The following is a 21,684-nucleotide window of genomic DNA, read 5'->3' as shown; positions in this document are numbered from 1 at the left end:
GAACAGGACCCCATGGTGTGGTGGAGGGCTGGATGAACAGTAGACGGTGGAGGGGTGCCCGTGGAGGGGTGGTTGAACAGTAGCCGGTGGAGTAGCGCGCGGTGGAGGCTGGATGAATAGGAGCCCATGGAGGCTGGAGGAGGTTGACGGTGGAGATGAACAGTATCCCGTGGAGTCCTATTTTGCGGTACGCCACACCCCTCCTGATGAACAGGACCCCCATTTCGACCATAGCGCTCCAACACAAGTCCGTTTCCTCCGTTTTGCGGTACGCCACACCCCTCCTGATCAACAGGACCCCCGTTTCGACCGTAGGAGGTCCGTTTCCTCCGTTTTGTGGTACGCCAGACCCCTCCCAGTGAACAGGATCCCGTTTCGAATGTGGCCGGTCAAACACAAGGCCATTTCCTCTGTCTTGCGGTACGCCAGGCCTCGTTTCCATCGCCTGTTTCGTCCAAGCCCTCCCAATGAACACGACCACGCATTCCGTTCCGACCCAGCCGGTTGGCTCCCACGGGTTCTGTTGCCTCCCGATGAACACGACGCATTCCGTTGCCTCCCCATGAACACGACGCATTATGTTGCCTCCCCATGAACACGACGACGATGTTGTTTCTCCGTTCCGACCTAGCCATGTACACGAGCCCTGGCCATACATATGCGCGAGTAGGCGTTCGAGACCCCGCCCGTATGTACACATACATGGCCGTATTTTCTTTCTTGCACCCTGGCCGCTGTACGTACGTGTACATGCTATGCGCGCGCCTCTACTACGACACGTACGCGCCTCTACTATGACATGTGCGCGCCTCTACCTCCACCAGTATATATGTACGTACACGTTCGCGACCAGAATGACAACGCTACGTACGCTTCGACCAGGTGGGTCCCGACTGTCAGACACTTCCTTGCTTGCGAAGATGTAGCTGGTGGGTCCCAGCAGTCAGGGGGCGAATCGTTTTTTTGCCCGGACGCACTTCCTTGCATGCGAAGATGTAGCTGGTGGGTCCCAGGAGTCAGGGGGAAATGTTTTTTCGCGAAATACAGTGGCCCGTCTGGTGGGTCCCAGCTGTCAGGTGGAGGAATCATTATTTTCCGCGTAATAAGGAGGCACTTCCTTGCTGCAGCTGTGGACCCGGCTATCAGCCTCTCCACGCACAGTCCACGTCCGATGGAAGTCGTTCCTCGAACACGTTAACCACGCCGCGCCGAGAGCACCAGGGCGGTGGACGATGGCGAGGCCTAGGAAGGGGACGACGGGGAGCCGGGGAAGACGCGGTAGTGGAAGCCCGCGCGGAGAGGAGTACGAGGGTTCACTGGTTCGGCTGCGGTGTGAGGTTGTTGTCGCCGCAGGGCCTTGCCGGCGGTGGGAATAGTAGGGGGCGGTGAGGCCTCCGCGGCAGCACAGTCGGCCACGGGAGGCAGGAGCATGCGACACGACCGGCGCTGCTTTGTGCGGCTGGAGCAAGAAGACCAGAGGTTGAAGAAGAATACGGCCGTTGGATGGACATCGTACGGCCACTGGAGCTAGAATCATTCATATTGACTAAAGTTGACAAAGGCCCCCGTCCCAGTCAACTTAGTAGGCCCACAAGTTAGCCTCCCACCATGGTGGGTCCTAGCTAGAAGGGGGAGTATTCATTTTTTTGTGCGTAATAAGGAGGCACTTCCGGTGGGTCCGAGCTGACAGCGGGGGGGACGTTTTTTTTCTGAAATACGTTGGCCCATCCGGTGGGTCCCGGCAGTCAGGGGGGAAACATTTTTTCGCAAAATAAGGTGGCCCGTCCGATGGGTCCCTGCTGTCAGGTGGAGGAATAATTATTTTGCGCATAATAAGGAGGCACTTCCTTGCGACCGCTTGGACCCAGCTGTCAGCCTCTCCACGTACAGTACTCTTCTGATGGAAGTCAGTCGTTGACCATGTTGACCACGCCACGCCGAGAGCACCAGGGCGGTGGTCTGGACGATGGCGAGGCCTAGGAAGGGGACGACGCGGAGCCGGGGAAGACGCAGTAGTGGAAGACCACACGGAGAGGAGTATCAGGGTTCACTGGTTCGGCTGCGGTGTGAGGTTGCCATCGCCGTTGAATAACACGGGGTGTGGGTGAGTAGAGGGATGGCCTAGCCAGCGGTGGGAGTAGTATGGGGCGGTGAGGCCTCCGCGACATCACAGCTGACCATGGGAGGCAGGAGCACGCGACATGACCGGCGCTGCTTTGGGCGACTAGAGCAAGAAGACCAGAGGTTGAAGAAGCACTACGGCCGTTGGATGGGCATCGTACGATCACTGCAGCTAGAATCGTTTATATTGACTAAGTTGACAAAGCCCTTGGTACACGCCAACTTAGTAGGCCCACAGCTCGGATTTGGCAGAGAACATATAGCCCATTTGCGATTTGTAAGAATGTACTGCCCATTTTTTATTCTAATGGAATTTACTATAGCCCATTTACAGTTTGTTAAAAGTACAGCCCAACTTCTAGCTAGGACAATGATTAATAATTTCAAACAACCGCTCAAAAGAGAATTCAAAAAAAATTCCCACATTTTGATGGGATCCGAAATATTTTTATCCGAAATTTCTAGTCAGGTTAAATATAATTTCAAAATAAAGTTGTATTACATTAAAATCCAACGAAATATTGCGCGCGCAACCAGTAATGAAATTAAAATTTTCAAATTCCAAAAATAATATATTTTTCAAACTAATTACGTGTTTGGTGCATAGTAACTGTCCAGTTATTATAATTACATCCCATTTATTATTTCTTAAAGTCCATTTTCTTGTTAAGCCTAATGCATACCTCCTAGGAAAGTTTGCAGCCTAGCGGGGCGGAGAATAACAAGTTGACCCGGATATTGTGTACAACTGTCAGCCCAGTTGCATTGCTGATGTTGAAAAAAGGCATGTGTAGTACAGTACAATCTAACATGGTTACTCAGTCCACATTCAGCGATGTCGGAAAGGCCCAAACAAGGCTTCTCTACAACTTTTTGAAGTCACTGAGCTCAATTAATAACTTAAGAAAAAAGTTAGATTACAGTGGAACCTAATTAAAAGTTGTCGCGAGCAAATAAATAATTCAACGGGTCCCACTTGTGCGTGTGCGCATGTGTGTGTGTGTGTGAGAGAGAGAGAGAGACCCATAGGTCGATGCTCGTAAATACATCTTTCAGCCATATGCATTGCTGATGCTCAATAAAAACTTATATAGTTGATACAATCATATAGAACATCATAGCACACTGAACTTGCATACAAAAATTTGACACAGGCGGCACAATCAAGATGGAAGCAGTGGATCGCTACGGGAAGGGCTATGCTGAAACCAACGAAGTCGTACATAACGGTTCATCGTCTTTATCAATGACGGGGAAATATCTTGAATGTTGTGCAAAGAAAACAGACAGACAACACAATAAGTTCTGCTAGCACATTAAGTTGACGTACAACCCTTTCTAAAAAAAGTTCAGGTACAAAATTAGAACAGGTCACAATCAAATGTACTGGCATATCAGTGCTTCACACCCATAGCTCTGATTTAACTAGTATCTGACAAGATTCAGTTGTTACCTCAAATTAGAGCACATCCAGGCAGCCAACCCTGCCTCTTCTCCCAAAGAAGCAGTGGCCTCCGCCGCGTGATGGAGTAGGCCCTATGCCATCCATCGTTCCGAGCAACACGGGGAAAGTTTGACGTTGACTCCTGTAATGGACGTCGTCGACGGACCCTGGCACTAGCGGCGGTGGCAGGACTTCGATTGATGGATTGACCACTTCTTCAACATGCACGAACACTCGATATAGGTACATCCCTAACGTGGTCTGCAGCGGCCTTGGTGGCGACGAATAGTACAACCCCAGTTCCTGCACCGGTATCTCAACACCTATCACCTTCGGTATGGTGGACGGCTTCTTCATCCATGCCATAATCGTCAGAGCCCAGCTGTCTGGAGGAACAAACATACTTACGAGCTCACCTCCAAGGTCGTTGATAAGCTCGTTCATGGACTCGTTGTTCCAAGCACGTAGAGGCATGCCGTGGAAGGTAAGCTTTGTTAAACACTCAAGCTCAGAGGGCACAGAGTCCCATCCTGGGTGCCACCAATCAAAGCTCACCAGCGCGCCATTGCAGACAAATGTCGGGAAGATTCAAACACACGACTGTAGTCGAAAGTTGTCCGGAACCTGACGAAGAAATCAGCTGGTGGCGGACAGACTTCGGTGAGCAAGTCACTTATTTGGATGCCTTGCGCAATGCCAAGAGCTTTGACAAGGTCGTCCGGCGAGACGGGAGGCCGGTCACCTTTGATGGTTACCATCAGCATTTTGCCAGCAAACTGGTCGTCAAGCGCCACCATGCCACTGTTGAGCGACAACACGCAGTGACCGAAGGCAGGACTAACCAAATTCTCGTGCATGCCCAATCAATGCCCTACCGCGATGCATGCAGTGGTCGTTCTGGTGCATCAAGGACGGCATGCAGATCGTTCCACACTTGAGAAGAGGAAAAATGGAAAGGTAGAACGTGGCAGCAGAGGAAGAGAACGCTGGCTAACGAGGCTGGGAGGGGATCGAGCAGGAAGTTAATGCTCCACGCCTAAAGTTTTTGGGAAAACCTGATTTTCATATGGTGACTTATACTCACCTAAACGGAGGGAGTATTCCTTGACCAGAGAATGTTGTGTCTCCCACTCACGCGCTCAAAAAAAAACTTTGACACATTTTTTTATCTGTTTGCATAGGTCCCACCTATCAGGAAGGATGGGCACGTACATGAACAGGTACGACTCATCAGTCTACCCGCATAGTCTTTTTGTTTAGTCTACCTAGCCATCTAATCAACTGCCTGCACGCCACTTCTCCCATTTACTTCTCCATCGGGAACCGATTCTCCTCGGCTTCTTCACCTCCCCTTCGTCTTCACTTGCATCCAAACCCCACTGTGTTCACATTGTTTTAACCTCTTTAAATAATCATCTAGTACTTCAGTTAGAATAGCCATCTAATCCTAATTCTCCAAACCATAGCCCTCCGTTCCAGCGGTTCCAAATGGCGGAAGAGATCGAGATGCAGGTTTTTAGCGTCCAACATGTCCTCGTCGAAGGCTCAATGCGCATAGTTGCCACTGTCACTGTCCACCCATGGGTTGGTCAGTAGTGGATCAACAATGTATCCAACTCCCTCGAAAAGGTAGAGACGAGGGTCATCGGTCTCGATGCAGAGTACATGGAGCGTGCCCCTGGGAAGATCCAGCGCACCGCCGTCCTTCAGCTGTGCCACGAAGATGATGTTTTGGTGTACCACATCATACACTCGCCCTCCATACCAGGTGAGCTTCAAGATTTCTTGTCTTGGGAGAATGTATACTTCTGTGGGGCAGCCATCGAAGGGGACAAACCTTGATTTGAAAAGCATCGCTGACCTACAAACCAGAATCAAAATTCCTATAGAAGATTGTGATAAATAGAACCATCCCTATTCGACGTAGCAAATTTTGTGCTCGGTACAAATCTTCAGAAGGGTGATAAGACGGTGGCATTAAGGTCATCTGGATGGGAGAATTATCCCTTGATGTACGAGCGGATAAAATATGCTACCCTCGATGCTCGTGTGAGTTTCGAGATAGCTGCAAGGTCCAAAGAGCTTGTTGCGAAGCCGTCTCCCACAGAGAATGAGAAGAAGAAGAAGAAGAAGAAGAAGAAGAAAAGGCTGCACCAGCAAGAGGGCATTATGGATGGATGAACTATTTCCTCTCTTGTAAAAAAATTATTCCCTCTCGGTGTATATTGATATAGATGGACTATTTCGATGGTGTGCATGTGTTTGGAACAAAGTAGTAGCATGGGTCCGCTTGACTATAAGGAACTATTTATATGCATATATAGCTTTGTCTGCTACTCCTTCTAGTGATCGGTATGCAGTGCATGTGTCCATAGACATTACAGCTTGTCCATGAAAGTTCAACTACGGCGACCATCACTTTTCATCTCGCGATTACCACGACGCCTCTCCAACCCATGGCACCACGCCCCCTGACATGCGCCTCACCCCTCTCAGCCGCTGTCGGCGTTTTGGGAACGGGGGTCCCCAGACTTGCCTGCCTGCGGCCTGCGGCGTGGCTCAAAAGGGGGCCCAGCGCGGCCCATCTTCACCAACACAAACCCAAGATCCTCGCGAGGGGCCAAGCCTCGCGGGGCGGACGACGTGGAGCTTCCTCAGGCACGGCCTCATCAGGCTGGCTCACGAGGAGGCGGAGAGATCAAGGTGGGGTACCTCACGAGGTGCCCGTGACGCAAGCCATGACGACCGAGGGCGCCAGACGGGTGCCAGCCAGCGCAGTGTCCTCCTTTCCTCTTTGGTGCAAAGGGGGCAAGCGCAGCCGCGGAACCGAGGCATCAGGCAAAGGTTGCCATTTCGGTGCAACGAGACCAAGACCAGGAGGACTACGAGATGGAGGTCACCGTGGAGCCCAAGACGGCGTCATCACCAGAGCTTTGCGCAGGCGAAGACTACTTTTGTCAGGGTAGCTAGTACTAGCTGTCCCCTTCAAATTAGCCCGCCATTGTTGGCTCCCTTCGCGCTCGATATTTGGGAAGAGGACCAGGGCCTTTATAAATAGGACCAGCCACCCACAGAGCGAGGGAGGTGGGAAGAAAAGAGAGGGATCGAAGGATAAAGAAGATAAGGTAGAGAGAGAGAGAAGGGTGACTGAGCTCCTCCCAGCAGTTCATCGCCCCAGCCAAGAACAGACCCTCGCGAGGCTGTTCTTCCTTGTATTGTTGATCATCATCAGCCCAAGAGGCAATCCAGCACACCACACACTGGAGTAGGGTATTACACCACAACAGTGGCCCGAACCAGTATAAACCCGTTGTCTCTTGTGTTGTTCTTGCCATAGTTTAGATCCTAGCAAGGCGGAGGGGTGCAGGTAGGTAGGAGGCGAAATCTCCGCGCACACCCCAGTGTTCGAACCTCAAGGGTCTGCCGGAACCCGAAATTCGACATTTGGCACGCCAGGTAGGGGTGCGCCGGGATTCGTCTTCCACTACCCCGTTCTCCTCCGACCATCACACCCATGTCCGACGCTCGTCAGGCCCGCACTCGCTTCCCGCGTCGCCCAGACGACCCCTATCGGCGGGCGTCCTAGCCGTTCCCCGTCACCTGCCGTCAACACCACCACCGGCCCGGCGGTGGATGAGCGGCAAGCATCGTCCCAACATCTGTCCGTGCGGCAAGACGGCCGCACTGCAACTCCCTCGCTCACCCCAGATGGTTCTTCGTCCCGCGTGCTCCGCACGTCCATGGAGCCCCGCAACCTCTCCCCCGCCCATCGCGCTGCACCAACACCCCTGGTCGTCGCAGCCCTCTTGGGCGGCTCGCAGGTGCCGCCTACAAGTCACCACGTCAAGCCATTCATCCGCCGGGTTAGCGCCGCTTCCATGCGGCAGGGGGCTCACCTGGACCGGGCGACGCCCGAGACCGGCCTGACCTTCAGCTCGGAGGACCACCCCTCCAACTCGGCCTGCTCGGGTGCGCTCCCCATGCTGTGCACCCCCACCATCTGCTAGGTGGCCGTCACCAGAACCCTCATTGATGGCGGCGCGGGCCTCAGCATGCTCTTGGTCGAGGCCTTCAACCTCCTCTGCATACCCTGGGAACGGCTGCAACTCAGCCGGCCCTTCTCAGGCGTTGGGGGCGAGTCGTCCAGCTCCTTGGGACAGATCCGGCTCCCAGTAACCTTCGGCACCTACGACAACTTCCGCACGGAGCTGGTCGACTTCGACATCGCCCCCATCGGCCTCCCCTGCAACGCCATCCTTGGCTACCCAGCGCTGACCCAGTTCATGGCCGCGACGCACCCGGCGTACAACCTCATGAAGATGCCCGGGAGCAGCGGTGTCCTCACTGTGCATGGGGACACCGGGGACGCGCTGAGGGTGCTCAAGCTCGCCTTCAAGACGGAGACCCCCGAGCCCAAGGGGGCTGCACCCGCCAAGAAGAAACAGTTGTTCACCCAAGACAAGGCAGAAACCAAGCAGATACCCGTCGATGAGGACAGGTCCACCAACGCCACTTTCACCATAGGCGCCCACCTCAAACCCGAGCAGGAGAAGGCCCTGGTCGGGTTCCTGCGTGCAAACAAGAAGGTATTCGCTTGGGAGCCTGACCAGTTGGCAGGGATCCCTAGGAGTGTAATCGAGCATCACCTCAACGTGTGCCCCAATGTGCGCCCTGTGAAGCAGAAGGCCAGGCGGCAGTCCACAGAAAAGCAGGCCTTCATCGTCCAAGAGACCCGCAAATTAGAAGCCGCCGGGGTCATTCGCGAGGTCCGATATCCGGATTGGTTGGCCAACCCTGTCGTTGTGCCAAAGAAGGGAGGGAAGGAGCGCATGTGTGTCGACTTCACCAACCTCAACAAAGCATGCCCGCAAGATCCGTTCCCGCTCCCCCGCATCGACCAGATCATCGATTCCACTACGGAATGCGACCTATTATGCTTCTTGGATGCCTTCTCTGGGTATCACCAGATCAAGATGGCGGTAGAAGACGTCGAGAAGACAGCCTTCCTAACCCCGTGTGGGGTGTACTGCTACACATGCATGCCATTCGGGCTACGTAACGCAGGGGCGACCTTTTAGCGGCTGATGCAAATCACCTTGGGCCCGCAGCTCGGGAAGAATGTTGAAGCTTACGTCGATGACATTGTGGTAAAGTCTTGGGAGGCCAAGACCTTGATACAAGACCTGGAGGAAACCTTCGCGAGCCTCAACACAGTGAACCTACAGCTCAACCCAGAGAAATGTGTGTTCGGAGTCCCCTCGGGCAAGCTCTTGGGTTTCCTCGTGTCCCACCGAGGCATCGAGGCTAACCCGGAGAAGGTCAAGGCGGTGGAAGGCATGAGCCCGCCAAAGACCCTCAGAGAAATGCAGAAGTTCATGGGGCGCGTGACCGCGCTAGGGCGCTTCATCTCCAAGTTGGGGGAATGAGAACTGCCCTTCTTCCAGCTAATGAAGAAAAAGGGGCCCTTCGAGTGGACTGAAGAGGCCGACAAGGCGTTCCAGGATCTCAAGAGATACCTGACCAGCCCACCGGTCATGGTGGCTCCGCGCCCTCAAGAGCCCCTGGTGCTTTACCTTGCCGCCACTCCCTACTCCGCCAGCGCAGCCTTGGTGGCAGTCAGAGAGGAGCGCCGAATCAAAACCGCGACAGCAGCCCGGGACAAGGCAGAACAGGGACAAGGAAGGCCCACAGAAACTGCCACCGCGGCTGAAGAGGATCAGCCGCCGCAGAGGGGCGCACCGGAGGCGGAAGAGGTCCCTCTCCCAGATGGCCAGTCTCAGGAGGCCTCATTGCCTCAAGAGGCGCCATGGTCTCCGAAGGGAGCCACCAGCACTGACGCACTTCACCTCATTGAGCACCCAGTGTACTTCGTCAACACGATGTTGCGGGATGCAAGGGCACGGTACCCCATGCCTCAGAAACTCCTCCTCGCGCTACTGGTGGCCTCACGCAAGCTGCGGCACTATTTTCAGGGTCACCCCATCAAGGTCGTCTCGTCATACCCCCTGGAGAGAGTGCTCAGGAGCCCTAATTAGGCTGGAAGGGTCGCTGAGTGGAACATAGAACTACAAGCGTTTCAGCTCGAATTCAGCACGACCAGAGTCATCAAGGGAGCAGCATTGGCGGATTTTGTGGCGGAATGGACGGAGGCGCCAGGCCTCAAGGCCGACGAGGATCGGTCCTTGTCCCCGGGAAGCGAGGCGCCAGAAGGCTGGGTCATGTACTTCGATGGGGTGTTCTCCAGGCATGGCGCAGGGGCTGGGGCGGTGCTTACATTGCCCACTCAGGACAAGCTCTATTACGCCGTGCAGCTCTGTTTCCAGCAAGGTGAAAAGGTCTCCAACAACATAGTGGAGTATGAAGGTTTAATAGCAGGCTTGAAGGCCGCGGCTGCCCTGGGGGTGAAACGCCTCACCATCAAGGGCGATTCACAGCTCCTTGTCAATTTCTCCAACAAGGTGTACGAGCCGAAGGATGAGCACATGGAAGCCTACCTAGCGGAGGTCCGCAGGATGGAGAAGTAGTTCTGGGGGTTGGAGTTGCAGCATGTGCCCCGTGGCACCAATCAGGAGGCCGACGACATCGCCAAACGGGCGTCCAGGCGGTTACCTCAGGAGCCTGGCATTTTCAAGGAACAACTCTTCAAGACATCAGCCCTGCCGTCATTATCGAACACGACTCAGCCCCGGGAGGAGCTCCCCCAGCCACCTGCCTCAGGGGCTCCGGCCTGTGGCCCGGCCTCAGGAGCACGCCTGCTCCTGACGATGGAACCTCAGGAGGGATGTTGGATCGCGGAGCTCCGGAGTTACCTAACGCAAGGGACCCTGCCGGAGAAGGAGGAGGAAGCGGAGCGAGTGGCACGCCAGACCACGGCATACTGCATCAAGGATGGAGAGCTCTACCGGAAGCGGCCAAACTATGTATCCCTGCGCTGCATCTCCAGGGAGCAAGGGAAGGAACTGCTGGAAGATATACACGGCGGAGACTATGGACATCATTCCTCATCACGGACCCTCGTCGACAAGGCGTTCCGCAGTGGGTTTTATCGTCCCACCGCGCTCAATGACGCCGTCAACCTAGTGAAAGCTTGTGAGGCCTGCCAGCTCCACACCAAGCAGATCCATCAGCCAGCAGGAGGCTTGCAGACTATACCCCTTTCGTGGCCATTCGCAGTCTGGGGGCTGGACATATTGGGCCCGTTTCCTCGGGCGCCCGGGGGCTACCACTACCTCTACGTCGCCGTGGACAAGTTCACCAAGTGGGCTGAAGTAGAGGCTGTCCGCACCATTCCCGCGGGTTCCGCAGTCAAGTTCATCAAGGGCATCGTGAGCCGGTTCGGGGTGCCGAATCGCATCATCATGGACAACGGTTCGCAGTTCACCAGTAACCTCTTCAAAACATACTGTGCTAACCTTGGAACGCAGATATGCTACGCTTTGGTGGCGCACCCCCGAAGCAATGGCCAGGCCGAGCGAGCCAACGCGGAGGTCCTGAGGGGCCTCAAGACCAGGACGTTCAAGAAGAAGCTGGAGGCCTGCGGCAGAGGTTGGTACGACGAGCTTCAGTCCGTGTTGTGGTCCATCCGCACAACCGCGATCAAGCCGACTGGAGAGACCCCGTTCTTCCTGGTCTACGGAGCCGAAGCAGTCCTCCCTCACGAGGTCAGACGTCGCTCCGCGCGGTTCCTGGCGTTCGACAAGGCGCAGCATGACGCCATGCGGGGGATGGACCTCATGCTGGGGGAGGAACGTCGCCGAGAAGCCGTGCTACGAGCGGCGAGGTACCAACAAGCACTGCGGCAATATCACTGCCGCAACATCCACCCCAGAACTCTCGAGGTAGGAGACCTCGTGCTCAGGCGGGTTCTCTCCAGGGAGGGGCTACACAAGCTCTCTCCCATGTGGGAGGGCCCGTTCAAAGTTGTTCATGTTTCCAGGCCCGGCTCCGCGCACTTGGAGACTCACGAGGGGGTGCTAGTCCAGAATGCATGGAACATCCAGCACCTCCGGAGGTTCTACCCCTAAAAAGGCCCAGAGCCTGTGAAGAAGGCGAACACCTGTGAAGCTATCACGTTTTGGAAAAGGCCCAGAGCCTGTGAAGAAGGCGAATGACTGTGAAGCTATCGCGTTTTGGAAAAGGCCCAGAGCGTGTGAAGAAGGCGAATGCCTGTGAAGCTATCGCGTTTTGGAAAAGGCCCAGAGCCTGTGGAGAAGGCGAATGCCTGTGAAGCTATCACATTTTGGAAAAGGCCCAGAGCCTATGAAGAAGGCGAACGCTTGTGAAGCTACCGCGTTTCGCAAAAGGCCCAGAGCCTGTGAAGAAGGCGAATGCCTGTGAAGCTATCGCGTTTTGGAAAAGGCCCGGAGCCTGTGAAGAAGGCCAACGCCTGTGAAGCTCGCCGCCCGTGACACTCTCACGTAATAATGAGTTGGGGTTGTACACGCCCAGAGTCTCAGGAGCGCCGGCCTCAGGCCCTGGGGCTCCCTCCCACACCCAGTGGCAGCACTTAGCTCCGCGCTGGTGAGAAGACGTCGAAGACTAGATTAGGTGCCGGACGCGGCTTTTCATTTGCTTTCCGCAGTTGGCTTGTTCCTTCTCATTCGAAGTTTTATTGAAGTTGTTGCCATCTTTGGCTTGTGATTCTTCGACTTTTCACTCTCCTGCCTCGATTTCTCTTGTGCAAGGCCTCGCGAGGGGGGCAACTGAGCGCCCTCGTGAGTGTTCCTATCCTAGTCATTCAAAGAGTTCGCGACCTGGGCCAATTACAGGAGCACCCCTCCAGTCCGTTCCCCTCGGGCACCGCGACACAAACAAATGGCCTGGGTCGGTCGCCCCCCACGGCCGGGGCCGGGAACTATTCACGCTCGGGCACGTAGCCGGAAGGTACGAAAACGAAGGCAAAACGATGATTAACAACAATAACCCAACCATGCCCCCGCGGGGCTCCACACTACTGTCTTTGTTATGCAGGAAAAAGGAAATGAAAGAACAAATCTGGTGCAGCTCGCCTCACACCGGCCCGCAGGGAAGGCCCGAGCTGCCTCCGGAGCTCAGGCGGACTCCCTCTCGCACTTCACCAGGGCGCGACGGCGGGCGGACACGTTGCCACCTCCCAAGCAGATATGACGGCGTGGAGGCTGACCGCGGCCACCGCTAGAAGAGTCACCGCCTGAAGAAGAACCGGAGAAGCTTGAGGAACCCTGAGCGCCGCCAGCCGCGCAAGCGCTGTGCTCTCCATCATCGCCGGAGCTGGGTTCCCAGCCGCGGTCGTCACCCTCGGGGCAACACCCTGTGCGGCGACCATCTTCCCCAAACACCCTCACGTAGAGGGTGGCATCACCGTCGAACTTGAAGTGTAGGGTGCACCGACGGCTCAGGCCACACGCGCGGGAAAACGTCTGCCAACCGCGGGCCAGGGACAGGCTCCCGGCCGCGGAGACCTCCAGTGAGACCCATGAGGCCCGGCTGCAGCAGCCGTCGGCCTAGAGCCAGAGGCCGCCCGGGGCGCCGGCCGGGAGCTCGCCAAGGAGGAAGTGAGGAAGTGGAAGCCGGGTGCTAGTCGGCTCCGCCGACCACACGACGAACTCCGGCAGCACTTCAGCAGTGCAAAAGCGCGGCCTAGGGGGACGCGCAGCCGGAGCGCGCCCCCCGGCCGCAGCAATCCGCCTGTTGCTGTGCTGAAGATCGCCTCCACGGCCGCAGGGAGCCACCGTGGTGGCCACAGGATGTTTGCGAGGGCGCCCTCGGCCGCGCTTGGGCGGGGGAGAGGCGGGCTCAACCTGGCGAGCCTTCCCCTTATCTGCGACCGAGAACCTCCTCAACGGGGCCATGAAGAAAAAGGAGAAGCAAGGGGGATGAACCGGAAGGGCGCGCGCCAGTCCGTACTTATAGCTAGCGATGGCCAACCAACGGCCCCCATGATCGCAGGTAATTATGACCCACTTTGCATGCAGGGACTTGTCCAATCCGTGTAGTTGTCGAGGCACCATGGGGAAGTGGAGACGCCCACGTCCCATCAACTGCCATGCGGCGCCCAAGGCCGCCGGCTGTTAGGGCCCGCGGCGCTTCGCTCTTGCCCTTCCGCCTCCCTACACGGACAGTCCGGGCGCGCCGTGGGCCCGGGGGCTACTGTCGGCGTTCTGGGAACGGGGGTCCCTAGACTTGCCCGCCTGCGGCCTGCGGCGTGGCTCAAAAGGGGGCCTAGAACGGCCCATCTTCACCAACACAAACCCAAGACCCTCACGAGGGGCCAAGCCTCACGGGGCGGACGACGCGGAGCTTCCTCAGGCACGGCCTCGTCAGGCTGGCTCACGAGGAGGCGGAGAGATCAAGGCGGGGTACCTCACGAGGTGCCCGTGATGCAAGCCATGACGACCGAGGGCTAGGCGGGTGCCAGCCAGCGCAGTGTCCTCCTTTCCTCTTTGGTGCAAAGGGGGCAAGCACAGCCGCGGAGTACCGAGGCATCAGGCAAAGGTTTCCATTTTGGTGCAACGAGACCAAGACCAGGAGGACTACGAGACGGAGGTCACCGTGGAGACCAAGACGGTGTCATCACCAGAGCTTTGCGCAGGCGAAGACTACTTTTGTCAGGGTAGATAGTACTAGCTGCCCCCCTTCAAATTAGCCCGCCATTATTGGCTCCCTTCCCGCTCGATATTTGGGAAGAGGACCAGGGCCTCTATAAATAGGACTAGCCACCCACAGAGCGAGGGAGGTGGGAAGAAAAGAGAGGGATCGAAGGATAAAGAAGATCAGGTAGAGAGAGAGAGAAGGGTGACTGAGCTCCTCCCAGCAGTTCATCGCCCCAGCCAAGAACAGACCCTCGTGAGGCTGTACTTCCTTGTATTATTCATCATCATCAGCCCAAGAGGCAATCCACCACACCACACACTGGAGTAGGGTATTACACCACAACGGTGGCCCGAACCAGTATAAACACTGTGTCTCTTGTGTTGTTCTTGCCATAGTTTAGATCCTAGCAAGGCGGAGGGGTGCAGGTAGGTAGGAGGCGAAATCTCCGCGTGCACCCCAGTGTTCGAACCTCAAGGGTCTGCCGGAACCCGAAATCCGACAGCCGCACCGCCCCTCTGCCTTTGTGTGCATGACATGTGGGGCACCTAAAATCCGGCGAGCATCAAGTTTCTACCATAGCCACCTGCTATTCCCACGACGCCGCTCGAACCCATGAAACCACACGTCCGCCGACTTGCGGCTCACCCCTCTTGGCCCCACTGCCCCTCTGCCTACAGGAGCATTACATGTGGACCAGTCACCTATCGGGTCCACATGTTATTGACTCAAAGGTAGGTGTAGTAAGGCGCTGAAGCTCAGTCCCGACGGCCCTGAGAGGGAAATGTAACTCCTGCGCCAGGGCTTGTGGTGCTCCCGCAGCACGAACTCGTGCCAAACTCGAGATTTGTTTCTTTACTATACATGCACGCAACGATTTAATGGACATTGTAATCTCGACATGTGATGGGGAGCTCTAAATTTGAATTTGAAACTTATAAAACAAAAATATTCAAAACAAATAAACTAGGAGAGAGGGAGTATATCGTAGGATGTGTCCCATACAAAATAAGTCCCCTGGTTTGTCACCTCGAAGATACGGTTAGAAAGGAGCACATCGTCTTCCTACTCGTACGGCAACAAATCGGCCACAAACAGCATGGCCCTCATTTGACCGCCATGTGCAAGGTTCGTGCTATCTTATTCAATCTCATCGTGGTTCCATCATACCAATCCATGCGGTGGCCCATTGCATGGCTGATCCCAATGTTGGACAAAGGTTCTACGGGAACGGTGTCACTGTTGTAAATGTTGTGCAAATTGATGTTGGTACCCTCCCGTACATATGCAAGCCAATCTCCACTCGCACCGAGCCTAACCTGTGAAACCGTGGGCAGGGGGAGAATTAGGAAATGGACATGGAAGTAGTCTTTAGAATGCATTTACTACGTGATCAAACTCATCTTACCTGCTCATCGGAGGAAATCCAAGTGCCCCTCAACGTCGACATCTCAAGGGGCGTCAACTTGCAACTACGGCCACGCAGCACTGGAGAGACCCCCAAGGAAACATCCTCATGCATTCCACGGAACATCAAGATGCATTTGTATGAGTAGTTTATCTTGTGAGAGAAAAGGATGAACGAGGGAAGGCCTCTAGAGATAGAGATGGACACTACTACTACCAATGTGCTGGCCCGTGCATTGCAATGGATCCAAAGTAGTAGAATAATACTTGTTCACGTGCTTGAAATATAAACACTCTAGTTTTGATATACATGTGTCAGCAGACATGACAGGTTGTCCATGAAAGTTGAACCACGGCGACCATCACATTTCTTGTTTCTACCACTGCCACACCCACACGCGATTCCCATGATGCCGCTCCAACCCACGGCATGACGTTCCCCGACGTAGACATGGATCCTCTAACGTGGCTATCACTACCTTGCCCTGCCTTTCCTTCGCTGACAGGTGGGACCCATGCTTATGGGTCCCACATGTCACTGACATAATGGTAGGATTGTTCGCGTCACGGGATCCTCACCCCCCCGACGTGCCCCTCATCCCTCTCGGCCCCACCGCTCCTCTACCTTTGTGTGCATGACATGCGAGCCAGCTGAACAGTGGCGACCATCAACTTTCTACCACATACACACTCGATTGGACGCGGTTTGCCTACTCCGCTGCTGTGCTCCGATCCATACTCCCGCAACATCAAATTTTCATCCAGCGGCTGTGACACATTTCGTCCCGGGCATCAATCCTCAGCTGGAGTACTTATGTACTACAGGTAGTACCCGCTGGTGTGGCCATCTACGCCTAGTAACACCCCGACGCCTAGCTGTGGAACCCTTGCCACGACCACGCCACCACTGGCTGGTTCATCTCGAACGAGTGAGTCGCGAACCACGCCACCACCATGAGAATGACATGTGGGCCAGCCGCATTTAAGGTCCGCATGTCATTGACTCATAGGCCGGGCACTAAGCCACTGAAGTTCGGTCCCGTGGGCCCCGAGAGGGAAATGTAACTCCCGCGGAAGGCCTTGTGGTGCTCCCACAGTGCGAGCTCGTGCCAAAACTGGAATTTGTTTATTACTACTACCAACTAGTACTAGTAAGGTACACATGCATTGCACGCATGAGATTCCAGTGGTTTGTGCATTATGCTTCTACATGTGGAGCTTTCTGGATTCTAACATGTGGCAAAATCTGGTGGAATGTAAGGTTAGGCAAGTTTGATTAACTTAGGTGAGTGTTTGGTTCAAGCCACACCCTTGGCAAGCCACACTAAGGCCCCACATGACATACACACACAAAATGTGACAAGATTCCCTTAGGCTTGCCAACTTGTGGCTCTCATTTTGAAGAACTAATAATTTTGCCTAAGCTTAGTTGTGGCAAAGTTAGTCATGAATTAAGTTCAACCATGGAGTCTTCTAGATTATACATGTGGCAGAATCTGGTGGATGATATCCAACGACCAGTAGTGCTCAGATTTGCCATCTTTGTACCGGCGTATTGGCTTCATCCAACGACCAACTTTCAAAGTTTTTCACACACTATATAGGGGGTATAGATATAGATGTGCCGGTCCGTTGCAATGGATCCAAAGTATATCTATTTAGTGGAGTGCACTCTAAACACATTATCTATTTATTTTTCTCTAACCTTCCGTAGCCAAGCAACCAAGCCACATAAGCTTCATGGGTGCCCCCCACATCATATTATTCATACTATGTTGATTGAAAAAAAGATAAATCACCAAAACAAGATCTTCCCGTTTTTTGTTCCTACGATGTTGTGTCGTGCACGTACCTACTAGTTGTATAGTGGTAGTACTAGTAATATAGTGTTAGGAGTACAAACTTGGTACTAGTAGGAGTAGTACTAGTACAGAATGCTCCTACTCTATCAACGAGCCCCGTCTGACACCAAATTTCTTGGTTTCCGTGCTGCAGCTAGATCTTCCCCTCGTTTGTGTTTTCCAACCCGGCGGCAGGTGGGGTGTCGGTTTTCTCAATGGCGGTCCCACATGAAAGTGAAAATGCTAGGCAACACGCCTTCCCTAAGCTATGTGTCGTGTCGGACGGGCCGTGTTGTACTCCCGATTCCCGGGCGTGTGGGGGTGCGACGCGAACGCGGCAAGCCTTTTCCTTTTACCAGCAATGTGCCCGTGCGTTGCGACGGATCCAAAGTAGTAGAATAGTAGTATTTGTTCACAAATTGAAATAAATCACTATTGTTTTGATATACTCCTAATATATTACTCCCTCCGTACGTAAATATTTGTCTTTTTTGAGATTTCAAATGGACTATCACATACGGATTATATAGACATACTCTAGTGTTTCTAGCAAGATGCCCGCGCATTGCACGAAGTTGATGGAAAAGGTAAGCACAACTTATAAATTGACGGATGGAGTACTAGTTACAGTGATGCATATAATTAAGCAAAGGGATCGCACATGTCGGTATTGACTGGAACGAGAATGCAACAGCACAATAAGAATTAAGGCCACGATGATGTGATCGCAGTGGTGGTTACAGAAGGAAAGAAGAAAGATGGATCCACGAACGTACGACCTCCTCCTCCTCAACTTAGTGCGCCGGGCCACCGACCGGCGGCTTTTGTGGCGAGGTCGAGGTGCTTCTCAGCAAAGGCATCCAAGGCTTCCAGCCGGTTGAGGAAGGCCAATGTCGTAGCATCCTCACTGGCCTTGTAGATACCTATGTACACGATTTCCTCGTACACGTGGATGTGTAGGTCGACGAATTCTTGCACGGCGAGGCGCCTCGCGGCGAGTGCAACCTCCAGGTGGACATTCTTCATGGCATCGGCGGGCAGTCGCAGGGCCACCGGTGCTTGAAAGAGGTTCCGGCCATGGAGTCTGATTAGGGTGGCAGGCAATGAGGAGCCTGGGCGCGCGGGCTGGAGGAGTACGGCAATGTCATCCGCGACCTTCTTGAGGACGGTGAACTTTTTGCTGGTGGCAACGATCATCTGGTCCAACTGAGAGTCGTAGTTGGTGTCGACGGCGGCCATCCACCAGCCGGTCTCCAACACCGTCTGGAGACGATCCTCGGCGCCATGCCGCAGGCCGGCATCGTGGACCATCTGGCGCAGCCGCTGGCCGCTCACGCGCATCGCCACCATGGGTCTGGAGTGAGATCTTTTGCGCTTAGTGTAGGTGCTTAGGCAAATGCTTAGGTGCATACGATGTGGTAGATGCATTGGAATGGAGGGGCGCCTTTATATGAGGGCAATGAGGGCAAACTGCGTTGCATTCACATCGTGCAGCCTCTTTTCCCGGACCTCCTCCCATTACTTCCCTCATGCATTAATTGAAGGAGTATGCATTGGCCGTTCAACATATCGGGAACCGCTACTCCCTCCCTCGTCTGCAATAAAGTCATATCGGGAACTGCGCTGCCCGCTGTCAAATCAAATACTCCCTCTCTATATGTACCACCTTTTTTTTAATTTCAAGTTTTGCTCCATGGCGCAATCCATCGATACTACTACTGTACAAAAGTGGAGTATATACATTTTTAAAAGCCTAGAGGGCGGGGCAGTCTAGCTCGGCCGGTTTCACGAGAGGCGAGGGCCTTTGTGATTTGACGGCTCATTACTGCTGTCAAATCGAATAGTATAGCACCGCCCGCTGCATGCTCGACGCCTCCATTAAACCCCTCCGTTAAACCCGCATGCAAACCGAGAATCCTACTCCGGCCACACGTCCGTTCATGAGCGGGCCGGAATTAAACGCAACACCGGCTGAGCTCCTCCCGTCCACCCTCAGTTTAAATGAGGCCAGATGCCGGCCAAGCTCCTACCATCCGCCCTCTATTTACATGAGGCCAGACAGACAGCGGGCAAGAATCGGACCCCTCCGCCGCTCCCCCATCTCCCCCTTCACCATTTTCTCCACTCTTCCGATGGCTTCCAATGAGCCGTTCTCCGCATATTACCCGGCTGGGTGGCCGCCGAGCCCTCTGGATACGGGCGAGGCCGCTCGGTGCTTCACCAACCTCGCTTGGCCCGACGGAGCCAGTTGCCACCCAAGCAGGCACGTGGTTCAGCAACTCTCCGCTCCAGTCCAGCTCGATGAGGAGTGGCGAGTTGCTCCACGCCAGCACGGCGGAGAGCACGCCGGTACGAGCGTCGTCGCTGCTGCATCGTACCGTGCCACCAGTGTCTGTGGTGGCCACGTGTCCCGTGTCTATGGGCGCGCCTCCCGTGCCTGCGGCAGCGCCATGCAGGCAGAGACAAAAGCCGGGTGCGTGGAGAGCGATGAGTCAGTGGCCAGCTTCTCCATGTCCGGCGCCATCATCGAGGAGAAGTAGAACACGGGAGGCCGCCGCCACTTGGGACCCATGAAGGCCACCGCCGAGGCGACGACCGCGGATTCAGGTGGTTTCTTTGCTGATTCGTCTCTTCCGAGGACCTTTGTCGACCCCACAAGTGTCTGACGAACATGAGGAAGACAAAGGGATCCGTGGGCGGCCATTTAGAACTAAAATAAGTCTAGATACATCCATTTCTAGGACAAGTATTTCCGGACGGAGGGAGTATTAATTATACAAGAGAGCCGGATTGTCACCTCTTAGTTCATGTAAAATGTAACGAAATCCATCATGTTTATATGAAGATCTGACTTTTTATACGAAAACCTTCATGCTTATATGAAATCAGTCCGTGTTTGCACGAATTTCATCTGGTTGGTTAGAGTTGTAAAAATGTATGCCGCTGGCGTTTGATGTTGTCCTCCGCTTAAGGAAGCGGGAGGAAATTTGCCGGCTGCCGTTGGAGATGCTCTTTATGCTGGAAATAATAGAGTGACATCCGATCCATTTGAGTTAATTGCATGTATGATTGTCCCTCCATAAAAAGTTAATTGCATGTACAATGTACATGTGACTTGCTGGGTGGCTACAGCTTCGTACAGAAAGTTAAAAAGAAACAAGTCCATCCTTAATCTTGTATTCTAAGTACTCTGTGGGTTCCACTGTCAGTACAGTAGCGAAAGAAGTATATATTAAATAAGTAGTGTAATATATAATATAAAAATATAAAGTAAAAAGACAGAATTCGAACTCATGTCATCGCGTTGCGAGCATCCGGTGCTAACCAGCCCAGTACATTTTTGTTGTAGACCATTCTGGAGATATATCTCCATGTCTACTCTTATATATACTCCATTCGTTCCTAAATATTTGTATTTTTCAGATTTCAAATGGACTACCACATACGGATGTGTATGTAGACATATTTTAGAGTGTAGATTCACTCATTTTGCTCCGTATGTCTTTTCACGAAGGGGTCAGATTTGTCCTTGATTTATTAATGAGGTATCCAGATGGCACTGCACCGCCAAGAAAAGAGGGTAACATCAAAATTATGGACTACTTTTTTGAGTATGTTGGTAAGGTCCGGTCATAGTCACTTGTTGATATCTCTAGAAAGACAAATACTCCCTCCGTCCGGAAATACTTGTCATCAAAATGGATAAAAGGAAATGTATCTAGACGTATTTTAGTTTTAGATACATCTCTTTTTATCCATTTTGATGACAAGTATTTTCGGGCGGAGGGAGTAGAAAACAGAGTTGGTGATGATGGCGTGTGTGCCATCCTGCAATATGGGCCGTTGGATTTATATCTAATGGATAGGAAAGAAACTATGGCAATTTTGCAAAAATATACCCACACGTCTCTCCATGTTCGCAAATAAGGCCTTCCCTCGTTCAACCTTTTCTCTCACAAGATAAACTACTCATACAAATGCATCTTGATATTCCGTGCAATGCACGGGCAGCTAGCTAATTTCTTTTAAAATAGTTGTTGCGATAATTGGGTTGAAGTGATATATTTTATGTCTGCCCCAAATGATTTCAGATTCACTAGTAGTAACAAAGAAAATGTTGCCTTGTTAATTAACAGAAAACAGAGTGAAAACTATCACATGAGGCCGGTAAAAACAAGGCACACTGGGTTCAGCGTCATCGTCACTACAGCTGTGCGCGCGCGAGAAGTCTACATATCGAGGGGGCTACCGAGCGAGGCACCGAGACACAATGTTTGAGAGAGAAACCAATTGACAGATTAT

This window comes from Triticum aestivum, chromosome 1A, assembly GCF_018294505.1.
Source record: "Triticum aestivum cultivar Chinese Spring chromosome 1A, IWGSC CS RefSeq v2.1, whole genome shotgun sequence".
Classification (NCBI taxonomy): domain Eukaryota; kingdom Viridiplantae; phylum Streptophyta; class Magnoliopsida; order Poales; family Poaceae; genus Triticum; species Triticum aestivum.
This window is presented reverse-complemented; position numbering follows the sequence as displayed.